The sequence below is a fragment of the Amblyraja radiata genome, chromosome 7 (assembly GCF_010909765.2).
Source record: "Amblyraja radiata isolate CabotCenter1 chromosome 7, sAmbRad1.1.pri, whole genome shotgun sequence".
NCBI classification, from domain to species: Eukaryota; Metazoa; Chordata; class Chondrichthyes; order Rajiformes; family Rajidae; genus Amblyraja; species Amblyraja radiata.
Window position 1 is genome coordinate 13,225,234 of NC_045962.1, and position 23,681 is coordinate 13,248,914.

Below are 23,681 nucleotides of genomic sequence, written 5' to 3' on the forward strand. Positions count from 1 at the left end.
CAGCCCAAGATTATTCACCAAGATACTAAAACCAGCTCTGGCAATATTAAGAAGACAAAAACATATTGTCATGGCATATCTTGATGATATCTTAATAGTAGGCAAGACCATGGAATTGACTATGTTAGATGTATCAGCTACCAAACAGTTGTTCGAAACCCTGGGATAGTCTTACATCCAGATAAATCTAAGTTGAAGCCATCCACAATCATGGACTACTTGGGCTTCACAATTAATTCAGTCTAAGTGATTGTAACATTGCCAAGAGACAAAACAGTTGAATTGGCACAATCATGCAACAATTTAATGGTCAACGAACGACCAACTATTCGACAAGTAGCAGAGTAATTGGGAAAATGGTAGCAGCATTTCCGGCTACACAATTCGGACCTTTGCACTGTCAAAACTTACAAAGAGCAAAGGTACAGGCACCAAAACGACATACAGGTCATTATGATCGTGTCATGAAGTTACCCACTGAAGCAATATCAGAACTACAGTGGTGGGCAAAAAACGTTTGGCATAGTTTTCAGCCCTATTATCATCACTAACCCTACGTTAGTTATCCAAACAGATGCCAGTGCTCAAGGCTGGGGAGCAACTAACTCCATATCCAGCACAGGTGGTAGATGGACTAACCCAGAGTCATCATTACCACTTACACTGGGCATTAATTATCTAGAGGTGTTGGGTGACTTTTATGGTTTAAAAGCATATGCATCAAATATGCATCACTTGCATGTACGGTTACAAATAGATAATACTACGGTGGTGGCCTACATTAACCATATGGGTGGCATAAAATCGGTATCATGTGACAAGTTGGTCAACACAATTTGGCAATGGTGTGTCGAAAGACATATTTGGCTATCAGCAACTTACCTGCCAGGTAAGCTAAATACAGTGGCAGACACCAGGTCACGTAAATTTAATGACACCGAATGGATGTTAAACCCTAAAAAATTTGCAAAAGTTATCAAGCAATATGGCACGCCAGATATCGATTTATTTGCATCAAGGCTAAATCACCAGGTACCTATGTATGTTGCTTGGGAACCAGACCCTGAGGCAGCAGCGGTAGATGCGTTCGCGCTGGATTGGGGAAATTCTTCTTCTATGCATTTCCTCCCTTCTGCCTCATCAGTCGGGGACTACGCACAATACAAATGGACTCTGCTTCAGGTATTTTGATAGCACCCAACTGGCCTACGCAGCCATGGTTCCCAATACTCCATGACATGGTTGTTGAAGCTCCGATGGTATTCCCCAGTGACCCAGAGTCATTAACACCCAGTGTCAGGCACAAGCCAACCGTGCCATGAAAAAATCAAACTCCTGGGTTGCAGATTCTGCACAAACCACTTCTGGGACTGGGATTATCAGAACAAACCGTCGACACCATGTCAGCATCCCTCCGAACATCCACTAAAAAACAGCACTTTTCCAGCATCAAAAAATGGGAGAAGTACTGCTTGGATACAGGGACCACCTACTCAACCGCTACAGTTACCAACGTACTGGAATTCCTGGCGAACCTTCACCACGATGAAGGACTCAGCTACAGAGCCATCAACACAGCTAGAAGTGCCCTGTCTGTCTATTTAAAACCAACTCCAGGCCAACAGGGCATGGGGTCCCACCCGCTGGTGGTCAAACTAATGAAGGGTATTTACAACTCTAACCCCCTAGACCAAGGTACACCCATATATGGGATGTCAGTGTGGTCCTGACATACCTCAGGGGATGGCCACCAGCCAGATCCCTCAACCTGGAACAATCTATGCTCAAAACACTCATGTTGATGGCACTTGTATCTGCACAGAGGGTCCAGTCACTACACCTATTGCGACTGGACAGCATGCTCACAGCTCCAGACCAGATCTCTGTCGTTATACAGGGACTGATCAAACAGAGCAGACCAGGAACACCTAATCCAGTCGTGGAATTCCAGGCTTACCCGCCAGAACCACGGTTATGTGCCATGACCCACCTACTGTCCTACATAGACACAACCAAAAATATTCGAGGGAGATGAAAAGCCTTGTGGGTCAGTCATAAAAAATCTTATGGTCGGGTGACGAGCCAAACCATTTCGAGATGGCTCAAGCAGGTGCTAAAAGCTGCTGGGATAAACACTAACATGTACAAATCTCACTCCTCCAGGGCAGCATCCACGTCGACGGCCAAAAGAATGGACGTGCCTATAGACCACATCCTGGCTACAGCAGGATGGTCGGGGGAAAGACCGTTCAGAAATTATAATAAGCCGTTGGCAAAACCTGCTTTATTTGCAGACATTTTTTTACAGACTGCAAATATTTAATTTAAGCCCAGGGGAGCAATTTAATTTCTTTATTGTTATTGTTAAAAAAATACCATTGTGTTTTTCTACAAACAGATTCATTGGTTGATTACGATAACACACTTCCTCCCTCAAGGACTTCAGCAGTGAGTGAAGTAATAACTGTTACACGGTTTGAAATCACAGAGCTTTGAAGTCTTCACGTAGTCACTCACGTGACTCCGAAGTAAAATAGTAAGATTAAACGAGAACTTACCAGTTTGAAGTTTGATCTATATTTTATGAGGAGTTACGATGAGGGATTACGTGCCCTCCGCTCCCACCCTCAATAATATGGGTCAAACTGATAACTGATGTCTCCTTTTCTTTACTATGTTTATTCCAATAACTGTGTCTATCTCTGATTCCACACCGCTGCTTTGAAGTATGCCGCGCATGCATGCTGAGCGGGCTCTTCACGTAATCCCTCATCGTAACTCCTCATAAAATACAGATCAAACTTCAAACTGGTAAGTTCTCATTTAATCTTACTATTCTACTCCTTTCACTTATGAACTTATGAAGGTTGAAGAGAGAAAATGGAATGGTTAGGGTAGCAGTGAACATGAGGATGGACTGCATGGAAGAGAGAAATGAACCTTTGATGGACCGGGCTTTGGAAACATAGAAACATAGAAAAAAGTGCAGGAGTAGGCCATTCGGCCCTTCAAGCCAGCACAGCCATTCAATATGATCATGGCTGATCATCCTAAATCAGTACCCCATTTCTGCTTTTTCCCCATATCCCTTGATTCCACTAGCCCTAAAAACTAAATCAAATCTCTCTTGAATACATCCAGTGAATTGGCCTCAATTGCCTGAGAATTCCACAGATTCACAACTGTCTTGGTGAAAAAGTTTTTCCTCATCTCAGTCCAAATTGGCCTACCCCTTATTCTTAAACTGTGCCCCTGGTTCTGGGCTCCCCCAACATTGGGACCATTTTTCCTTCATCTAGCCTATCCAATCCCTTAAGAATGTTATATGTTTCTATAAAATTGCCTCTCATCCTTCTAAATTCCAGTGAATATAAGCCCAGTCGATCCATTCTTTCATCAGATGTCAGTCCCACCATCCTGGGAATTAACCTGGTGAATCTACGCTGCACTCCCTCAGGAGCAAGAATGTCCTTCCTCAAATTAGGAGACCAAAACTGCACACAATACTCCATGTGTGGTCTCACCAGGGCCCTGTACAACTGCAGTAGGACCTCTTTGCTCAAATCCTCTCGCTATGAAGGCCAACATGTCATTTGTTTTCTTCACTGTCTGCTGTACCTGCATTGTATGTTCACCACTCTCTGCAGGTTTCCAACAGGCTGTTACTTTAAACAGCTTTAACCATCCCAAAACCTTTGCCATTCCCAAATCTACACACTCCGGTAAAAAACCTCATGTATTCATTCTGTAGCAAGGATGCAAATCAAACAGAGGTGATAATTTGCAGTGAGGTTGGGTAGGGAATTAACCTGGTGAATCTACGCTGCACTCCCTCAATAGCAAGAATGTCCTTTCTCAAAGCAGTTGCCATGCCTGTCTGAGATCTATTCCATCGGAATACTTACTATAGCGCATCTGTTGAAGTTCTAGGGAATTCTTATGGACATGCCAAACCTCATCAGATGCACTTTCCTGATCACCAGATCCGAGTGATGGGGCCAGGTTAGGTTGCGGGTGACATGAATGTCTAAGGTCTCATTGTTGTTGTATATCCGACCAACAACATTGGGTTTCGACGGCAAACTTAAAGAAGGATTTGATGCACGCCACACAGGCCAAATTATCACAAGGTAATTGGGTTTTCTGCTGGTATTGAAGATGAAATTAGGAAAAGTAAACTCAGTAGTTGCTTACTTCCATTAAGATAAAATCAACTCCGAAGACTTAACTTATTCTGACCATCACTGCAAATGAGATGGGGCTTTATCTCTATCACCTCTGTTTGATTTGCGTCCTTGCTACATAATCAATACATGGGGTTTTATTGCCGGAGTGTGTACAATTTGGGAATGGCAAAAGTGATGGGAAAATGAAAGCTGTTTAAAGTGACAGCATTTTGGAAACAAGGTGGAAGTGAATCTGCCAATTGTGTGTATAAGAGCAATGATATCATATGCCTAAAATCCCATGTCTCAACTTGCTGCAAGTTTTACAGATTTCAAATGAAATACATCATTGGTGGCGAGGATATCTGTTATTCACAAATGCAGGATTCTTTGAAAAAAGGCAAACTCACAGGAGATCTGACCTGTAGCACAATACTCAGGTGGAGAATGGCTTCTGAACCTTAAAGAATATACTTCAAATTGTGATGTTTGTTTGGCACTTCAAAGATCATCCATAGGGGAGCAGTGTCTTCAACGTGACCTTGTGGGTGAATGTTAGAGAGCTGCATGACAATTGTCTACTTGTTGAGCATACTTTTATTCAGGTATCCAGATTCATTTTGATTTCTACCAGTCGTTTAGCTTAGAGATGCAGCGTGGAAACAGGCCCACCGAGTCGGCGCCGACCAACAATCCCCGCACATTGGCACTACCCACACACGCTAGTGACAATTTTACATTTGTACCCAGCTAATTAACCTACAAACCTACACATCTTTGGACTGTGGGAGGAAACTGAAGATCTCGGAGAAAACCCATGCAGATCAAGGGAGAACGTTCAAACTGCGTACAGACAGCATCCAGAGTCAGGATCAAATCTGCGTCTCTGGTGCTGTAAGGCAGCAACTCTACCGCTATGCCCTTTGTTTCGAAAGAACCAGTTTTGAAACCATAATGTTTTGAAAGAACACAATCTCTTTGAATCACTTCCCTCTGGAAGGCGACTCTGGCCACAGCCAGACATAAAAACAGCTTTTTTCCACGAGTAGTAGCTTTACTCATAACCAAAAATCTGTAGCCTCCTTTTGCTCTGGTATTTTATTTAATTCACATGTTTAATCGATAATGTTTTCTTATTAATGTTTAATGTTTTATGTGTCATTCCTAACTGTCACTGTATGTCATGTTGTTACTTGCGGGTGGAGCACCAAGACAAATTCCCTGTATGTGAATATTGGCCAATAAACATTCATTCATTCATTCATTCATTCATTCATTCATTCATTCATTCATTCATTCATTCATTCATAACTTTTACTACTTTTGGAATACAAGATATCCTAGCCATCAATGATGGGTTTCAATTGAAATCTGTTAAACTTGCAGCAAGTTGAGGCATGGGGTTTTAGGCATGTGATATCATTGCCCTTATACTCACAATCTAGTGGTAAAACATGGGATATTTTGCATCCATTTGAGAGAGATGAGAGGTTTTTTGTTCAACAATCCATCCTAAAATGGTCCGTTCAATATTGCAGCAATGGAGTGCCTGCACCGATTTTAAGGTGGAAATTCAACAGATTGCAGATGCAGAAATCTTGAGTAAACTGCTGGAGGAAATTAGCAGGTGAGGCGGATCTGTCATTAGAAGTGGGCAGACGAGTCGAGTGGAGATAGCTGGTAGATAAAGGCGAGGGGACGGGATGGGACACGTTCTAGCAAGTGGATCTAAGTAAGGAGAGATTGATGGACATGAGTCTAGTGGGGGAGAAGGTGGTGGAAATAGTAACCAGGGCTGCGGGTGTGAAGTGGAGAAGGCAAAAGGGTGCAGCGGGTGGAATCTGATAAGGAATGAAGATGGGGAGTGAAACACAGAACAAAAAGGCTGGGAAGTGGGTGGAAGGGGATGGAGGAGGGTGGAATAAAGGGGAGTAGGGAAAAGTGGGAGATAAGTGGAAGGAGAACGAGGTGAGGTCGTGAATTAGGTCGTGAAAGTGGGACACTAAACCGATCGCTGCACTGGACCAAAGGAAGGAGAGGAGGAGTTGTTCCCCATGTATTTCCCCCTGAGCCGGTCAATAATTAATCTCTCAACCACTGACACTAAAACTGACGTAACATCTGCTCGTTATCACACTAATTACAGAGCTCCCCTTTGACACGGGCAGCCTGGGGAACGGCTCCTAAATCAAACATTGTCACATTCTTGCTGGCAGCCTGCATGGGATCTTTGGCCAGATGGTTTGAAACCTCAGGTGCCTCGTCCTCATCTTGCAGATCGCACTTGTCTCGAGGCTGCATCTGCATCTCAGATGTGGAGACGTGCGCTGCCCCCCCACCCTCGATCAGCCAGACCGGCGAAATAAAAACGGACTCAAATTAGGCAGAAACCAGGCAAACACAAAGAAGGACACAAAATGCTGGAGTTACTCAGCGGGCCAGGCAGCATCCCTGGAGAACACGGGAAAACTGGGGAAAACTGCAGGAAAATGTCTTCCTGATTACCAGCAGCTTCCAGATTTCTCATAAGGTCATAAGTGATAGGAGCAGAATTAGGCCATTTGGCCCATCAAGTCTACTTCAATCGTGGCTGATCTAAGTCTCCCTTCTAACCCCATTCTCCTGACTTCTCCCCTGACACCCGTAATAATCAAGAATCTGTCTATCTCCGCCTTAAAAATATCAATTGACGACCTCCACAGCCTTCTGTGACATATAATTCACCACCCTCTGACTAAAGAAATTCCTCTTCATCTCCATTTTAAAGGAACATTCTTTAATTCTGAGGAGATGACCTATAGTCCTAGACTTGGACAACCTAATCCGCGAGTTCTGGCGAGTTTGCCCTCGACTCATACTCGCAGCATGGTCGACACGATAGGTCTTCGTAACTCTCCTTCATGCTCGAGAGTAGTCTCCACATGCTCGAGGCCTCAGCTAGGTCGTGCCGTCTTTTCAATATGCTAAAAAATGCCCGCGAGTAAAAAAAGGTCGCCATGGAAAAAATCGATACATTTTTTACTCGTAGGTTTAGTCGTAGTAGGTCGGCATGTTAGTCGTAGGTAATCAAGGGTAGTCGAAGGTAGTCATAGGTAGTCTTCATCATAGTCGAAGTGAGGTCGAAGGGAGGTCGACGGAGATCGAAGGAGGTCATCTTCACTCTCCACTAATCGGTGTCCAATTTTCCAGAAGTTAGTCGTAGATAGTCGGAGATGGTCTTCAACATAGTCGAAGGAGGTCGAAGGAGGTCTTCAACATGTCATTTTTTCAAACTCTTCTAAACTCGCCAATTAGGTCGCCTAAGTGGGGCAGCCCCTTAATGGAAACATCCCCTCCACATCCACTCTATCCAAGCCTTTCACTATTCTGTTTGTTTGAATGATGTCCCTCCTCATCCTTCGAAACTCCAGTGAATACAGGCCCAGTGCCGTCAAATGATCATCATATGTTAACCTACACATTCCTGGGATCATGGAATTGACTAAAATTTGGAAGAAACAAGGCAATGCAGATGTTGGTTTACAGAAAGAAGGACACAAGGTGCTGGAGTTACTCAGTGGGTCAGGCAGCATCCCTGGCAAACACGGATTTGTGATATTTCAGGGTCGGCAATCTTCTTCAGACTGAATTAGGCAAATCGTTCTGCAGAAACATGCAGAAAAATTATTTCTTCCAGATTACCAGCAGCTTCCACATTTCTAATTGGCACATAAAAAAAGACTGACAGGATGGAGCAAACTTAGAAACAACCAAATGTGTAAGTATGTGTAAGGAATGAACTGCAGATGTTGCTTTACACCGAAGATAGACACAAAAAGCTGGAGTAACTCAATGGGTCAGGCAGCATCTCTGGAGAAAAGTGATAGGTGGAGTTTTGGGTCAAGACCCTTCTTCAGACTGAGAATCTGGGGAGAGGAAACTGAGAGATATTAAAATGTACATGGAACATATTAATGAAAGATATGGATAAGGCAGATCAAAGCTGAAATGGTGATCAATGAAAGGTGGAGCCCACAATGGTCCATTGTTGGCTGTGGGGAAGGTGATAACGAATGGATACAATGTGCAACTCAAGCAGGATGACTGTGAAACTAGTATGATGACTAGGGTGTGGGAGGGATGGAGATAGAGGAGATGCAAGTATTACCTAAAGTTATAGAATTCCAGTTGAAGAGTCCTATATATTGGTGGGACCAAGAGCAGGCTTGGCGATCGTTTTGCTGAACAGCTTCACTCAGTCCGCATGTGCCTTCATGATCTCCTTGTTACAAAATGCTTTAAGTCCCTTTCCGATTCCCATACTGACCTTTCAGTCCTGGGCCTCCTCCACTATCTGAGTGAGGCCAAAGGCAATTTGGAGGAAGAGCACCTGACATGTCGCTTGGGCAGCTTACAACCCAGTGGTATGAATTTGATTTCTCTAACTTCAAGTAACCATTGCATCCCCTCCCACTCCCACCCTAGTCGGTCCTGCCAACATGTCCCATCTACACTAGTCCCACCTGCCTGCATTTGGTGCAAATCAATCTAAACCTGTCCTATCCATGTAGCTGTCTTAAACGTTGTGATAGTACCTGGCTCAACCACCTCATTCAGCAGCTCGTTCCATTCATCCACCACCTTTCATGTAAAACATGTAACCCTCAGGTTCCTATTAAATGTTTCACCCTTCACCTTAAACCTATCTTCTCAGGTTCTCGATTCCACTACTCTGGGAAAAAGACTGTGCGTCTATACTTATTAAATTATTTAACCTGAAGAGGTTGCAGAATGTTAACAACTGTTCTCAAAGCTGAGAAGGTCTTTATTTGGAAATGTAGCAAAGCAGATTTTAACAATCCCACAGAAGTTAAATTTCAGAAATGAAATTCAATGTGCTGTGACCAATGTACAATGTTGTGTTTTTAGCACAAGTGAGGAAGGATAAATTTCCCCCCACATCCTGAGTTAGCGTTACAGATACTTTCTGGGTTATGAATGCTTGACATGAATACGTCAAGCTTCTGGGAGATGGATACTGGAAGGATGGATGGGGCTGGATTTGTCATCTGTTGCAGTGCTGCAGACATTTTCTGCCGGCATGGAACAGGACATTTTCAGTGCCTTCTCTTCCCCATTACCAACCTCCATCCCCCTCTCCCCACACTGCAACAGTCATGGGCTGAGTCGAGCCAAACCAAGCTGAGACCGCTAAGCAGACTCACTCGCTCACTCCTTGCGTCTTTCAGGGTTTATGGGGAGGAGGCAGGAGAATGGGGTTGTGAGGGAGAGATAGACCAGTCATGATTGAATGGTAGGATAGACGATGGGCCGAATGGCCTAATTCTGCTCCAAGAACTTGTGAGCTTCTGAACTTATAAAAGGTGGTCGTTCCTCCTACACCTACTCACTCTCCAGTCATAGGTGTTCCTATGATCCTCTCCCACACACTCTCATGTTGATATCCAATATAGAAACTGTCTGGTTTACAAACTGTACTCAGAAACTACTGGTGCTGTCTTTATGGAGTTTGCACGTCCTCCTGGGTTTTCTCTGGGTGCTCCAATTTCCTCCCACATTCCAAAGACCTACAGGACTGTAGGTTAATTGGCTTTGGTAAAATTGTAAATTGTCCCTAGTGTGCAGGATAGTGTGATCTCTGGACGGCATGGACTCGGTGGGCCGAAAGGCCTGTTTCCACGCAGTATCTTTAAACTAAACAAAACTATACTTAACCTAAACTGAACCCTGTTGTAACCTAGGGACCGCCTGTATACATTATTGCTCAGAACAGCAAGCAGTTTCACAATACTGCATATCATCCCCCCCACTGCTGTTCACACGAAAAACAGCCTTAGAGTGAATGTTCCTGCAAAGTACTCCAATCATTAATCAAATAAGCGCAAGGCACACTAATTTCACATTTAGATTCCGAAGTAAATGTTCGGAAAGAAAATAAACTGATGCTAATTTGATTTAGTTTGAGAAGAATTGGAATTGTTTTGTCTCTTAGGAGATTTTAATTTAAAATTATGTCTTCATACTCTGAATAATAGGCTGGGTTCTCAAGTACCATTTCTTTCTGCAATGCTTTTCACCTGCATAATTTAGTGATTATCATTGTTGTATTGCTGAGCAAGTTGTGCCTGATAACCCATTGCTATTTGTTTTACTGTGAAGCAATTATAAGGCATTCTTGTAACAAGATAACACTTTTATGTTGTTTTGTTATTCCCCTGTGGAACAAGAACAAAAAAATGGCCGGATTATTTTAGTTTACTGATATATTAAATTTTGCCAGAAAGGCATTCTAATATTTAATTTATTCCTGTTCAGCAAATTACACTTTTACATCTGCCTTTGTTCTTAATTTTCTTTCCATTGTAGGTTGCAAGTGATGGACTATCACATAAATTAGGAAGCAGGTCCCTAATCTTGCAATCAAGCACACAATGGGGCACAATATATATTTCAGCCATTTCCATCTTTTGCTGATTCTGCAGTGATAAGTGGCTACTGGTGGCATAAGCATGCTTACCTAGCTGTGAAAAAGACCTCCCACAGGAATTAAGTCTGTCATATTAATTTTATTGAGTGGCCTTACACTCACTACTTTTGCGAGATCCCAATTTAATAAGCTACAAATACTTGCATGAAGAGATAAGAGACAATTAGTTGTGTCAGGTTCATGTAAATTATGGGTTTGATAGCACTGAAGAAATTGACTACTGTACTCACCATTCGTGTTCCCAGCAACTTTTATTCCCCTCTTAGATCTGAGCAACCAAGGAAATCAGTTAGTCAGTAATGCTCAGGTAATTCCTTGAGTCACTACAACTTTGTTCAGAAGTCCCTCTATTCACATCAGCTCTGAATGTCCTGAGAATATTTGAGATGAAGATGGTATTCTCTGCATTCTCTTACAATCCAAGATCCAATTTATTGTACCAAAGATAAAGGATTGAAGTCTGGTAAAATCTGATTAAACATGACCCCCCCCACCCCCATCTACCTCATCTACCAATGAGGTAGATGGGGGGGGGGTCACAACCACACTCTATGGTGAGAGGACCATTCAGTTGCCTGATAACAGCTGGGAAGAAACTGTCTCTGAATCTGGAGGTGTGTGTTTTCAAATTTCCGTGCCTCCTGTCTGATGGGAGGGGGGAGAAGAGGGAGTGACCAGGCTCAGAATGGTCTGAGATTATTCTGGTGGCCTTGCCAAAGTAGCGTGTAGATGGAGTTAATGAAAGGAAGGCTGGATTGCATGATGTTCTGGGCTATGCCCACAACATTTTGTTGTTTCGCATTGTTACCTGTGGAGTTTTAGTAACGAGTGTTTAATTGCCATTTGGACTGGGAATAGAACAATGAAATTCTTAATTGCTGTTGCTTTACCGGCAGATAAAATACAATGAACAATAATAATACAATAAATGATTAGTTGTACTCAGTATCCAGCCCATCATAATGCAAGCTGCTGTATGTAGTGTAACCTATGCAAAGTTCATAGTAGTTCAGTGCTGAGGTAGAGTTATGATTCAGGTTCTACTTACAATCTTGATAGTGAACTTCATTACACTATAAAGGTTGTTATGCATTTAGTTGCTTATGGGCCTGTCCCACTTAGGCGATTTTTTCGGCGCCTGACGGCGACTGTCATAGTCGTAGCAGGTCGCTGAAAAAAGCGGCAACTGGGCCCCCCCACGACAATGTCTACGACAATGTCTTCAACAACATACCACCTAGTCGACATCAAGCTACGGCAAGCTACTGACGACCGACGACCCATTAGGACGTCCGCCTACGACCACACCTACGACAACCTACGTCCACCCACCACAAGGTAAGACAATTCAGTCGCCGGTACCTGTCGCCGGTTGACGTGGGTAGTCGCCAATGAAATTCACCAAAGTCATCACCGGTGACAACCTACGTCATCCTGGCAACAACCTATGACAGCACCTACGTCAGGAAAAGCCAAGCTACATTCATTGTCATCAAGCCAACTGTTGCCATCCGTCACCGACAAGTTTTGAACATTACAAAATCCAGCGGCGACCAGAAAAATGCTACGATTCTTTGGGCTACTGAGGAGACTACAGGAGACTACTCACAACCATACAGGTGACACCCCGGTGACCATGTAGTTGCCTGTAGTCACCTAAAAAATCGCCTAAGTGGGACAGGGGCATTATGCACACGTGACATTGTGCAAGACAATACATAAACACAGGTTATTTCCTTCCTTAACTATCTTTCTCTGTAACTCCTTCAAAACTTTCTGTAAAGTTAAAGCCTGAAAGAATAAGATTCCACTTCTAATACATAGTTTTCTGTGCAGTAAGGTAGATTGAAATTCTAACCCTCAATCATGTCATTAAAAGGCTTCAGTGCCAAGGCTTTTAGTGATGAACTGGATGAGAACTTTAAATTGAAGATAGAGACAAAATGTTGGAGTAATTCAGCGGGACAGGCAGCATCCCTGGAGAGAGGGGACAGATTCAGATTCAGAAAACTTTATTGTCTGTCGCAACAGAAAATCTTCTTTGACGTGGCTCCACATACAAACAGGACAATGTACTGACAAGCAGTCATATAACACAGACTTCTGCGAGCACACACAGTGTGCACAGATCTCAAAAGCAAGTACAAAGATTACCGTGGTAGTCATACTTGCTGTCGTTAAATACCGCACTTAATGACTCTCAGAAAAACACTAAACAACTCAGAAAACATGCAAACATACGGGAGCAACACGCCGCGAGTCGCTCACAGAGTAGCGCCCCACCCCTTGGGTTGTCAGCAGCGATACAATAATAAAGAACAAACAAACTGTAACACAAACATCCACCACAGCATTCATCACTGTGGTGGAAGGCACAAAAATTTGGCCAGTCCTCCTCCACTTCCCCCCCGTGGACAGGACCAGAGTCAGTCCAGGATCGGCTCTTCCTCACCGGAGACCGCGGCTTTAAGTTGTTGTAGGCCGCAGGCCGGCAATCAAGATTTAAAGTCCCCACCGCAGCCAGAAGCACCGTAGACTGCAGGGCCGGTGGTCGTAGCTCCCCTCCAGGGGTGATGGTAAGTCCATGCCGGCCCCGCGGTAGAAGTGGGCCGCGGGCCGGCAGTGATGGCTTCTTCTTCCCCCGGGTCCCCCACGAGGGATCCCGGGCTGTAGACGCCGCGCCAGCTGGAGCTGTGCAGACCGCGGCTTCAGGCTGCGACTTCAAACTGCCGGCTTCCCCGGGCCAGCGAAACGGAGCGCTCCCCTCCAGCGAGCCCCAGCGAGGGTCGCCCGCTCCACGCCGAGAGTCCACGCTACGCCCGCCGCTGAAGCCCCTGGCGCGTCTCCGGGAAAGGCCGCGCCGATCCTTGATGTTAGGCCACGGGGGAGGCGACCTGGAAAACGTCGCCTCTCCATGGAGGAGGCGACCGAAGCGGTTTCCCCCTTACCCCCCCACACCACCCCCCACACAAAACACACGAAGGAACATTAAATGCATACTTTAAAACAAACTAAAAAATAAAAAAAGTTTGGAATAAAACTGACGCGCTGCTGACATGGCTGCTGCCAGAACAGCGCCCCCTGACTCAGGGAGATCACATAACGGGTCGAGACCATTCCTCAGATCCGAAACATCACCCGTTCCTTCTCTCCAGTAATGCTGTCTGACCCGCTGAGTTACTCCAGCATTTTGTATCTATCTTCAGCTTAAACCAGCAACTGCAGTTCCTTCCTACACATTTGGAGAACTTTAAATTATTCCCCCCACAAAATGTTCCCTGACAAAGGTGAACCAAGGGTAAAATACAGAATTCGCACCATTAGAAACGGGGCTGGATAATTTTGGCAGAAGGTTTTAAAGATTGGCACTCAAGCCATGCAACTCACCTATGCCATTTTCCTGACAACAACTGTGAATTTAAATTTTTAACTTTTCAGTTTCAGTGTGGAAACAGGCCCTTCGGCCCACCGAGTCCACGCGGACCAGCGATCTCCGCACATTAATACCATCCTACACACACTAGGGAAAATTTTTACATTTACCAAGCCAATTTACAGTATTGCCCGGCAGAGAAGATGCTATTTTTTACGCGAAAATAAGGCCCAAAAATATGCCTGCGTCTTGAAGGCTGAAAGTCAGATTGTTAGCCAAGAAAGGTAGATTTGGCTATCCCTCAGTACAGCGGCTGTAAACGGACATCACCGCTAGGGGGGGAGGGGGGGGGGAAATTCCTTGAGTGGGGAGTCTGGCCTGGGTCAGCACGGCAAAGTAGCAAACTTGGCTGGGCCGCCAGGGGTAAAGTTGCGGGGATGGCAGGAGCGTTGAGAAGGAGGGGGTCGGGGATCATGCCAGCAACTCAGCATCAGGTGGCTGCGAGTGGCCGCCGGGACCGGACAGCGAAACCGGCTGCCATCTCGGTGCCTTCTGCCGGCCTGCCCGCCAACCAGCCACGGTGTCCTTTGGCACAGGCGCAACCGGTGGAGGTGGTGTTTGGCGGGTAGCTACTGGGCGGAAGGCTGGCTGCTCCGTCCCGGGCTCTCTCTCTCTCTCTCTCTTTCACTCACTCTCTCTCTCTCTCCCCGTTATGTGATCTCCCTGAGTCAGGAAGTCCCCGTCCCTCAGACCTGGACCGCACAGTGCATTGTCGGACAGGCGAAGATGGAGGCTCCCCGGTCCTCATTGCCTCCTTGAAGGAGTTTCTACTTTCTTTCTACTGACTAAACCAAACCCTTGATCCTGTCCCGCCAGCCTTTTTTCAAAATTTAGCAACTCAAAATGCTGGTGCGGGAGGAAATCTTTGGAGTGTGGGAGGAAATTACGCAGGTCACGGGGAGAACGTACAAACTCCGTAGAGACAGCATCCGTAGTTGAGATCGAACCTGGGTCTCCGGCGCTGCAAGCGCTGTAAGGCAGCAACATTACCACTACGCCACGTGCCTCCCCAATTACCACAAATGTTGCAATCTAGTATCCCATGTCGCAGTCATCAGCAGACCCGAAGTGCAATGGGATGGCCTTGTCCTGGGAGAACCGGATTTTTATCACGGTCTCTCCCATGCCAAGTGAGCATCATTAGCTTTGCTGTTACACTGACTCCAAATCCTGCTCAGCAGTGTGTCACTTTCCGCCTCTTGTTTAGGAAGAATTTAACATGATGAGTGCAAGGCGAAATTTGAAAATAAGCAGGATCTCATCTCAGTTCCAGGACACCTGTTTTCATTAACCCTGGTACTTATCCATTTACTCTGTTATATCAGGTCTACTGCAGACATAGCTCGCTGTTGAAATAAAAAATATATGGTCTTTACCAACAACAATCTAAAGCTCCTAAAAATGTAAAGAGACACCCTGGGGTATATGACTGGAGCATTATCAAGGAGAAGCTTGACAATGTTGGACACCGAGGCACTTGAAGAGATCGTAGGCTGGAACATCAGAAAATAGGAAATAGAAGCAAGAGTAGAATACAGTGCTGGAATAACCCAGTGTGTCAGGCAGCATTTGTGGTGGACATGGACAGGTGATGTATCGATTGGGATCCTTCTTCAGATTCTAGGACATTCAAATCCTAGTGGATGTGACAGCATTTATAAGTTCACAAGATATAGCAGCAGAAGTAGGCCATTCGGCCCATTGAGTCTATCCTGTCATTCATTCAATGCTGATCTATCTTTCCCTCTCAACCCCATTCTCCTGCTTTCTCCCCATAACCTTTGACATCCTTACTAATCAAGAATCTGTCAATTTACGCTTAAAAAATACCCGATGACTTGGCCCCCACAGCCGTCTGTGGCAATGAATTCCACAGATTCACCACCCTCTGACGAAAGAAATTTGTCCTCATCTCCTTTCTAAACGTATGTCCTCTTATTCTGAATCTAAAGGCATTTCTGCAAGATCAGTTGGGTTTTTTTTAATCCATGTTAATGTTCTGGACCGTTGAATGTTCAAATGAATCAAAAAAATTAATTTCAAAAATTAAATAGATCCGGAATTAGATTTAGTGCTCAACAAGGTATAGGATGATACAGACCTAATGTGGGAAAGTGGGATTAGCGCTGATGTGCAAAAAGGTCACATTGGACACTATGGGCCAAAGGACCAGCGTCTGTGCTGAAGGACTTTGTGTGTTCATGATTTTAATGGTAAACAGGATGGGAGTAAAGTCATCTGATTTTCCATTCTACATGTAACTTGAGACCAACAATGTGAGTGATTCCTCATTTCAGGGGCAATTAGTGATAGAGTCTCCGCAACATTCTCACTGCATGAACCAATTCATTAAAAGATCCATAAAGGGAGGGTTTCAGTGAATAACAATGCGGGTGGCACGTTCTTTACGGGTGCTTTAATATTACTCCATTGGAACATAACACTTAGAACAGCACAGCGCACGAACGGGCCCTTCGGCCCACAATGTCTGATGCCAACCCGAACTGAACTGCCTGCAAGTGATCATATACCTCCATAGATAGACACAAAAAGCTGGAGTAACTCAGCAGGACAGGCAGCATCTCTGGAGAGAAGGAAGGGGTGACTTACCGGGTCGAGACCCTTCTCCAGACTGATCTCCATACCCCTCCATCTCTGCAAATCCATGTGCCTATCTGAAAACCTCTTAAACACCACTAATGTATCTGCCTTCACCATCACCCCTGGCAGTGCGTTTCAAGCCCCCACCACCCTCTGTGTAAAAAAGCTTACATCTCCTTTACATTTCCTTCCCCTCACCTATAGCTATGCCTTCTACCGTTGGACATTTCCACTCCGGGAAAAAGATTCTGACCATCTACCCTACCTTAGCGGATATTCAGGAGCGGATATTCAGCTTGCTCTGCCTCCACTGATCCCACCACCCCCAAACATTATCCTGCCTCCTATGCCACCCAATGATGCTCATTTGGTTTCATCACCATTTGCAAGAACATCATTTTACTGAGGTGGTAGAGTATTGTAATCGATAGATCTGTTACTATTTGGACAAATTTGCACATAATACATCAGATGTAGGAACAATCAAAAATGAAGCTTTGGTTTAAAAAAAAAAGATTTGCATACTGAGAAATTAAACATTAAAAAAAACAATGTTGATTTCCAGATAATGGTTGAAATCCTCAATGCACAAATGATGCTACAGAGAGACCAAGTGTTTACTTTAATAGCCAAATAATCAATACATAATTTAGTCAAATGATCATTACACATTCCTGCCTGTTTCTCTTTAAAATTAATGTATCAATTTATTCAATGATGGCCAGCAATATTATTGCAAACAAAGAGTTTTGCTGGTTATCTCCGGACAGGTTTTTAGATTAAACATAGATGTACAAATAAGATGAAGCATCAGTAGCATGAAGGTATTGATAAATTGTAATTACTCTTCTGATTTGACCAGGATGATTGAAGAATTAAGAATTCTCCAAAACTGCCTGTTTTCACAGCAAAAATATATTTTATAAATACACATGACAGTCAGGTAAGCTTTTATTGTTAATATTTATTTATTTTTGGTTGTATTTTACAGACTGCAGCAGAATCGCACGAAACACTAGCCGAGCTTTCTTCAAATGAATCTGACCTTTGTTAGGCTGCCTCTAAACTAAAGCTCTGCTTCAGGCCATGAAATCTCAGCACATTCATTATTTCGGTTTAGAGTACTGATTTTCCAAGCAAGTTTTGGCTTTGGACCAGTGTGCATGGAAGAGTATCATCATACTCAAGACGCAGCAAGGAACATGTATGAATATTAATTGATGCTAAGGTTTCCCATCAATTTCAGATACAATTCAATTACCAATTTCTCTCTGACTTGCTATTAATTAGGCAGCTGATGAAAACTACACCATGACAGGTTGGGAGTTTTGCCAGCAGACGAATTTAACATGCTCGGTAACCTTAATAATTTTTTTCTTTCCCATTTAATCTTGTTATATAAAGGACTGTGCTATAAACTTAAGAATGAACTTCATAGTTTTGTCAGGAATGTCCAGTCAGTTTAGTTTAGTTTAGTGACCCAGCGCAGAAACAGGCCCTTCGGCCCACAGAGTCCGCACTGACCTGCGATCCCCGCACATTAAACCTATCCTACACACACTAGGGACAACTTTTCACACTTATACCAAGCCAATTATCGTACAAACCTGTACGTCTTTGGAGTGTGGGAAAAAAACGAAGATCTCGGAGAAAACCAAAGGGGAGAACGTACAAACTCCGTACAGACAGCACCCATAGACAGGATCGAACCCGGAGCTCCGGCGCTGCAAGTGCTGTAAGGCAGCATCTCTACCGTTGCCACTGAGTCACCGTGCCATCCTCTATCAATTTCTGATATTCTTCCCTTTCTTTCTGAAAAGGGCAACAGGATATCTTTATTGTCTTATGTCAGGAAAGTGACTTACAACGCAGTTTGTTTAGTTTTCCAAGAGCACGATGATCATATTTAATGCCGACAGTCCATTGCTGTACACCAACGTGCTGAGTCTGCCACATGTGCACAAAGTCATAAACTGAAAGGAATAAAAAGAAAGTAAAGCATAAAATATTTGAGAATGGTTGCTTTAATGTCTACTAACTTCTGAGTTGTGTCATCAATAAAAGGTGGTCTGTCAGGGAAACTAACATTTAATACATTAGCACAGAGCTGCCAAAATGAAATGTTATGCTGGCCATCGCTTTAATAGCTGAAGCTGGGGAGAAATAAATATGTTGTGATTCAGGGCACTTCTTCAGTTGCTCTCTTCTATTGTGATCTTCATTAAATATATACAGAATGCCTATGAAGACTACGAAACCAAGAGACTGCAAATGTTGGAATCTGAAGTGAAAAACAGACTGCTGGAGTAATTGATCTGGTCAGACAGCATCTGAGAAGGGAAATGAATTGAAAAATAGATACACTCTGCCAATCTTGCGAAGAACTCCTCAAAGGTGAAAATCAAACTGCTGGATGAACTCAACAGGTCAAACAGCATCTTTGGATGGTCAGGTCCCTTCTTCCTGACCTGAAACGTTGTCCAACCATTTCCCTCTACAGATGCTGTTGAGTTCGTCGAGCAATCTGTTTTTTGCCCTTGTGAAGGTCTTTGCAAGATTGGCAGTGTGCCTCTAATGTTCAATACACCAAGTGGTGTAAGTGCCTGCATTTAAAAAAATTCCAGCATGATGTAAAAGAGAAAGAGGGAATTGCAAGTAGCTTTAGTAAGGCAAAAGGTACAAAGCTCTAAAACTATTTGCTTTATATTAGCTGGGTTGGTTGGTAGAAACAAAGAACTACAGATGCTGCTTAATACACAAGAAGACACAAAATACTGGAGCAGGTCAGGCAGCATCTCTGGAAAACATAGAAACATAGAAACATAGAAAATAGGTGCAGGAGTAGGCCATTCGGTCCTTCGAGCCTGCACCACCATTCAATATGATCATGGCTGATCATCCAACTCAGGATCCTGTACCTGCCTTCTCTCCATACCCCCTGATCCCATTAGCCACAAGGGCCACATCTAACTCCCTCTTAAATATAGCCAAAGAATTGGCCTCAACTACCTTCTGTGGCAGAGAGAGTTCCAGAGATTCACCACTCTCTGTGTGAAAAATGTTTTTCTCACCTCGGTCCTAAAAGATTTCCCCTTTCTCTTTAAACTGTGACCCCTTGTCCTGGACTTCCCCAACATCGGAAACAATCTTCCTGCATCTAGCCTGTCCAGCCCCTTAAGAATTTTGTAAGTTTCTATAAGATCCCCCCTCAATCTTCTAAATTGCAGCGAGTACAAGCCGAGTCTATCCAGTCTTTCTTCATATGAAAGTCCTAACATCCCAGGAATCAGTCTGGTGAACCTTCTCTGTACTCCCTCTATGGCAAGAATGTCTTTCCTCAGATTTGGAGACCAAAACTGTACGCAATACTCCAGGTGTGGTCTCACCAAGACCCTGTACAACTGCAGTAGAACCTCCCTGCTCCTATACTCAAATCCTTTTGCTATGAATGCTAACATACCATTCGCTTTCTTCACTGCCTGCTGCACCTGCATGCCTACTTTCAATGACTGGTGTACCATGGTACCCAGGTCTCGTTGCATCTCCCCTTTTCCTAATCGGCCACCATAGATAGTAATGCTTCAGCTCGAGACCTTTCTTCAGTTCAACCTTTATTGAATGAATGAATGAAAGAATGAATTAATACTTTATTGTCACATGTGACATCACAGTGACATTCTTTGCTTGTATACCCAAGGTATGCAAATAGATGCCACATAAAGGGCACCAACAAAGTTACAAAGTATCCCGTGCCAGGTCCCCCCCCCCCTCCCCCTCCTCACGGTAGTCAACAACGATAGTAGTGCTGCTCAATTATGAACACTGTAAAGTTGGGTAGTTCAGGTTTAGATTCTGAGATATTAAAAATTAAAAAAACATTATGAATGCAAACCAGTCTGGTTAACCCAGGCTAAAGTATTCCTGCTTGCCTGGCAATTCCCTCTTTCACAAGATAGTTAAGAATCATTGCAATATATGCCACAAGCCTTCAGGGAAACATCTTCACAAGAAATAAAATAACCAGGAAGTCGGTGATACAGTTTGTAACTGGTCCCCGTTTGCCATCACTATAATATAAATCATGACAATAAAAGAAAATTTAACTTTGCCCTTTTTGTCAGTGGAATTGATGCTTAATTCAGTTAATCTTTCAATCTTTCTCTCACTTTTTATTAGACACTTACAATTTTTAGCCATTTTTTGTTTGCTTTTCATTCTTTTCATTCCGATAAATACCTTTATTATTGCTACAATTTCCCATCAATTCTTTTGACCCAGACTTGAATGACTCAATTGTAGTCTTCATCATATCTCTATTTTAATTCTCACACCCAGTGGCATCTCCTGACTATACTTGACAGGTTTATAAAGGCTGATCTTTAGTAAGATTACTGTAAAATGGAATGAACACTGTAACAACATGTTATAACTTCCACAGAAATGTATGGTATTGGGAACATCAGAAGCTAGAAATACAAGCACAAGACAACAGAAATACAAGTGGTTAGAAAATAAAATGGCATATTGTCCTCATTGCGGGTTGGTGGGAGTTTAAAAATAGGGAAAACCCTATTTAAGTGCAGAGATGGACTCAGCCCAGTCCTCCATGGGTACAGCCACCCCATCCATCAGTAGCCTGCTTTAGGAAAGATGCAATTTAGCTAGAGAGTGCAGAAAAGATTGATGAGGATTTTGCCAGGACTTGAGGGTCTGAGCTTTCGGGAGAGATTGAGCAATTTAGGACTCAATTCCTTGGAGCGTAGGAGGTTAAGAGGTAATCTTATAGCAGTGTTTAACATCATGAGGGGAATTGATAGGGTGAATGCACAGTCTTTGACCCAGAGTAGGGGAATCAAGATCCAGCGGACGTAGGTTTAAGGTGAGGGGTGGGGGGGAAAGATTTAATAGGAACCTGAGGGCTAACTTTTTTTTTACAAAAATGGTCGTGGATATATGGAAAGAGTTACCAGAGGAGATAGTTGAGGCAGGCACTGTCATAATGTTTAAGAGATATTTGGTCAGGTACATGAATAGGATAGGTTGAGAGGGTTATGAGCCAAGTGTGGGCAAGTGGGACTCGTGTAGGGGCATGTTGTTTGGTGTGGCGAAGTTGGGCTATTTCCACACTATATTACTCTATGACTGTATGTCTCTAAGATGAGACAAGACACATGAGGGGCAGCTTTTTTCACTCAGAAGATGCTAGATGTAGAGGCAGGTACAATAGCAACATTCACCATACCTTGTTGGACAGGCACATGGATAGGAATGGTTTAGAGGGATATGGATCAAATACGGGGAATGGAACCAGCTTAGATGAGGAATCTTGGTTGGCATGAATGATTTGGACTGATGGGCCTGTTTCATCCTGTATGACTATGACTATGTCTGTAAAAGCATCAAGAAGATGGCATCAAGCATCAAGCATCCCTACTATCCATGCAGAGCCCACTTTTCACTGGTACCATTGGGCAGGAGATACTTAAGGATAAGTCAAACACCACCAGGATCATTCCTGGAATGATCAGGTTCTTGAACCAACCTGCATGATCCTAATCCTATCTCAACAATGGAACACTGCGGACTACTGCCATGGACACAAAATGCTGGAGAAACTTAGCGGGTGAGGCTGCATCTATGGAGAGAAGGAATTGACGACGTTTCGGGTCAAGACCCTCCTTCTTCTCATGCGTGGTCAAAAACATTCTTTCTCCACTACTCCTCACCTCCAATCTCTGTCATTTGGTTGCAGATGGACCGCAGAGCTAAATTCCAGATTGGCTGCCCTTGATTGTCAATATTGGAGATCGATCTAAGCCTAAGAAGATTACGGAGAGTCGGATTGTCAAGGAAGACTCTCTCTAACTTCTACAGGTGCACAGTCGAGAGCATACTGACCGGTTGCATCGTGGCTTGGTTCGGCAATTTGAGCGCCCTGGAGAGGAAAAGACTACAAAAAGTAGTAAACACTGCCCAGTCCATCATCGGCTCTGACCTTCCTTCCATCGAGGGGATTTATCGCAGTCGCTGCCTCAAAAAGGCTGGAAGTATCATCAAAGACCCACACCATCCTGGCCACACACTCATCTCCCCGCTACTTTCAGGTAGAAGGTACAGGAGCCTGAAGACTGCAACAACCAGGTTCAGGAATAGCTACTTCCCCACAGCCATCAGGTTATTAAACCTGGCTCAGACAAAACTCTGATTATTAACAACCACTTTCTGTTATTTGCACTTTACCAGTTTATTTATTCATGTGTGTATATATTTATATCATGGTATATGGACACATTTATCTGTTTTGTAGTAAATGCCTACTATTTTCTGTGTGCTTAAGCAAAGCAAGAATTTCATTGTCCTATACAGGGACACATGACAATAAACTCACTTGAACTTGAACTTGAACCAAGGGTTTTTGCTGCAGGAGATCACCCCGCCATCTTCAGCTTCTTCATCAATGACCCCCTTCCCATCATAAAGACAGAAGTCGGGAAGTTTGCTAATTACACAATATTCAATTCCATTCGCAACTCCTCAGAAAACGCAGCAGCTTAGAACTGGAGAACTTTCAGGCATGAGACAGTGCATCACAAGACACCCCGTGTCTTCAGAGTCAGGCAATGACCATCTTCAAGAACCTGGTCCTTAACTTTAAACTTAGACCATTACTTCCATGTTATCCCACTTTTCCATCCACTCCCTAAACATTGGGGACAATTTACAGAGGCAAATTATACTACAAATCATTTAACCTTCGAATTACCTAGGAAAGCAAGAGGACTCCGAGGATTATGCTGGCACAATTGAGTTTCCTTTATTGGGTACCTTGCAGTCATGACAGAAAATAAAGAACACACAATTAACACAGTAGAACACAAACATCCATCACAGTGAATCTCCAGGCACCTCCTCACTGTGATGGAAGGCAAAAAGTCTTAAAGCCTTATCTCTTCCTTGGTTGTTATCCCTCTGTGCTGAGGCGATCCAGGCTTTT

General features: G+C 43.8%; 1 non-coding gene across 1 annotated transcript; it reads right to left on the reverse strand.

The window, feature by feature from the left end:
* Positions 1 to 15,058: 15,058 nt before the first annotated feature.
* Positions 15,059 to 15,224, reverse strand: LOC116975676. Its single transcript, XR_004412688.1, has one exon. It is a non-coding gene; the product is annotated as a U1 spliceosomal RNA (small nuclear RNA).
* Positions 15,225 to 23,681: the final 8,457 nt, after the last annotated feature.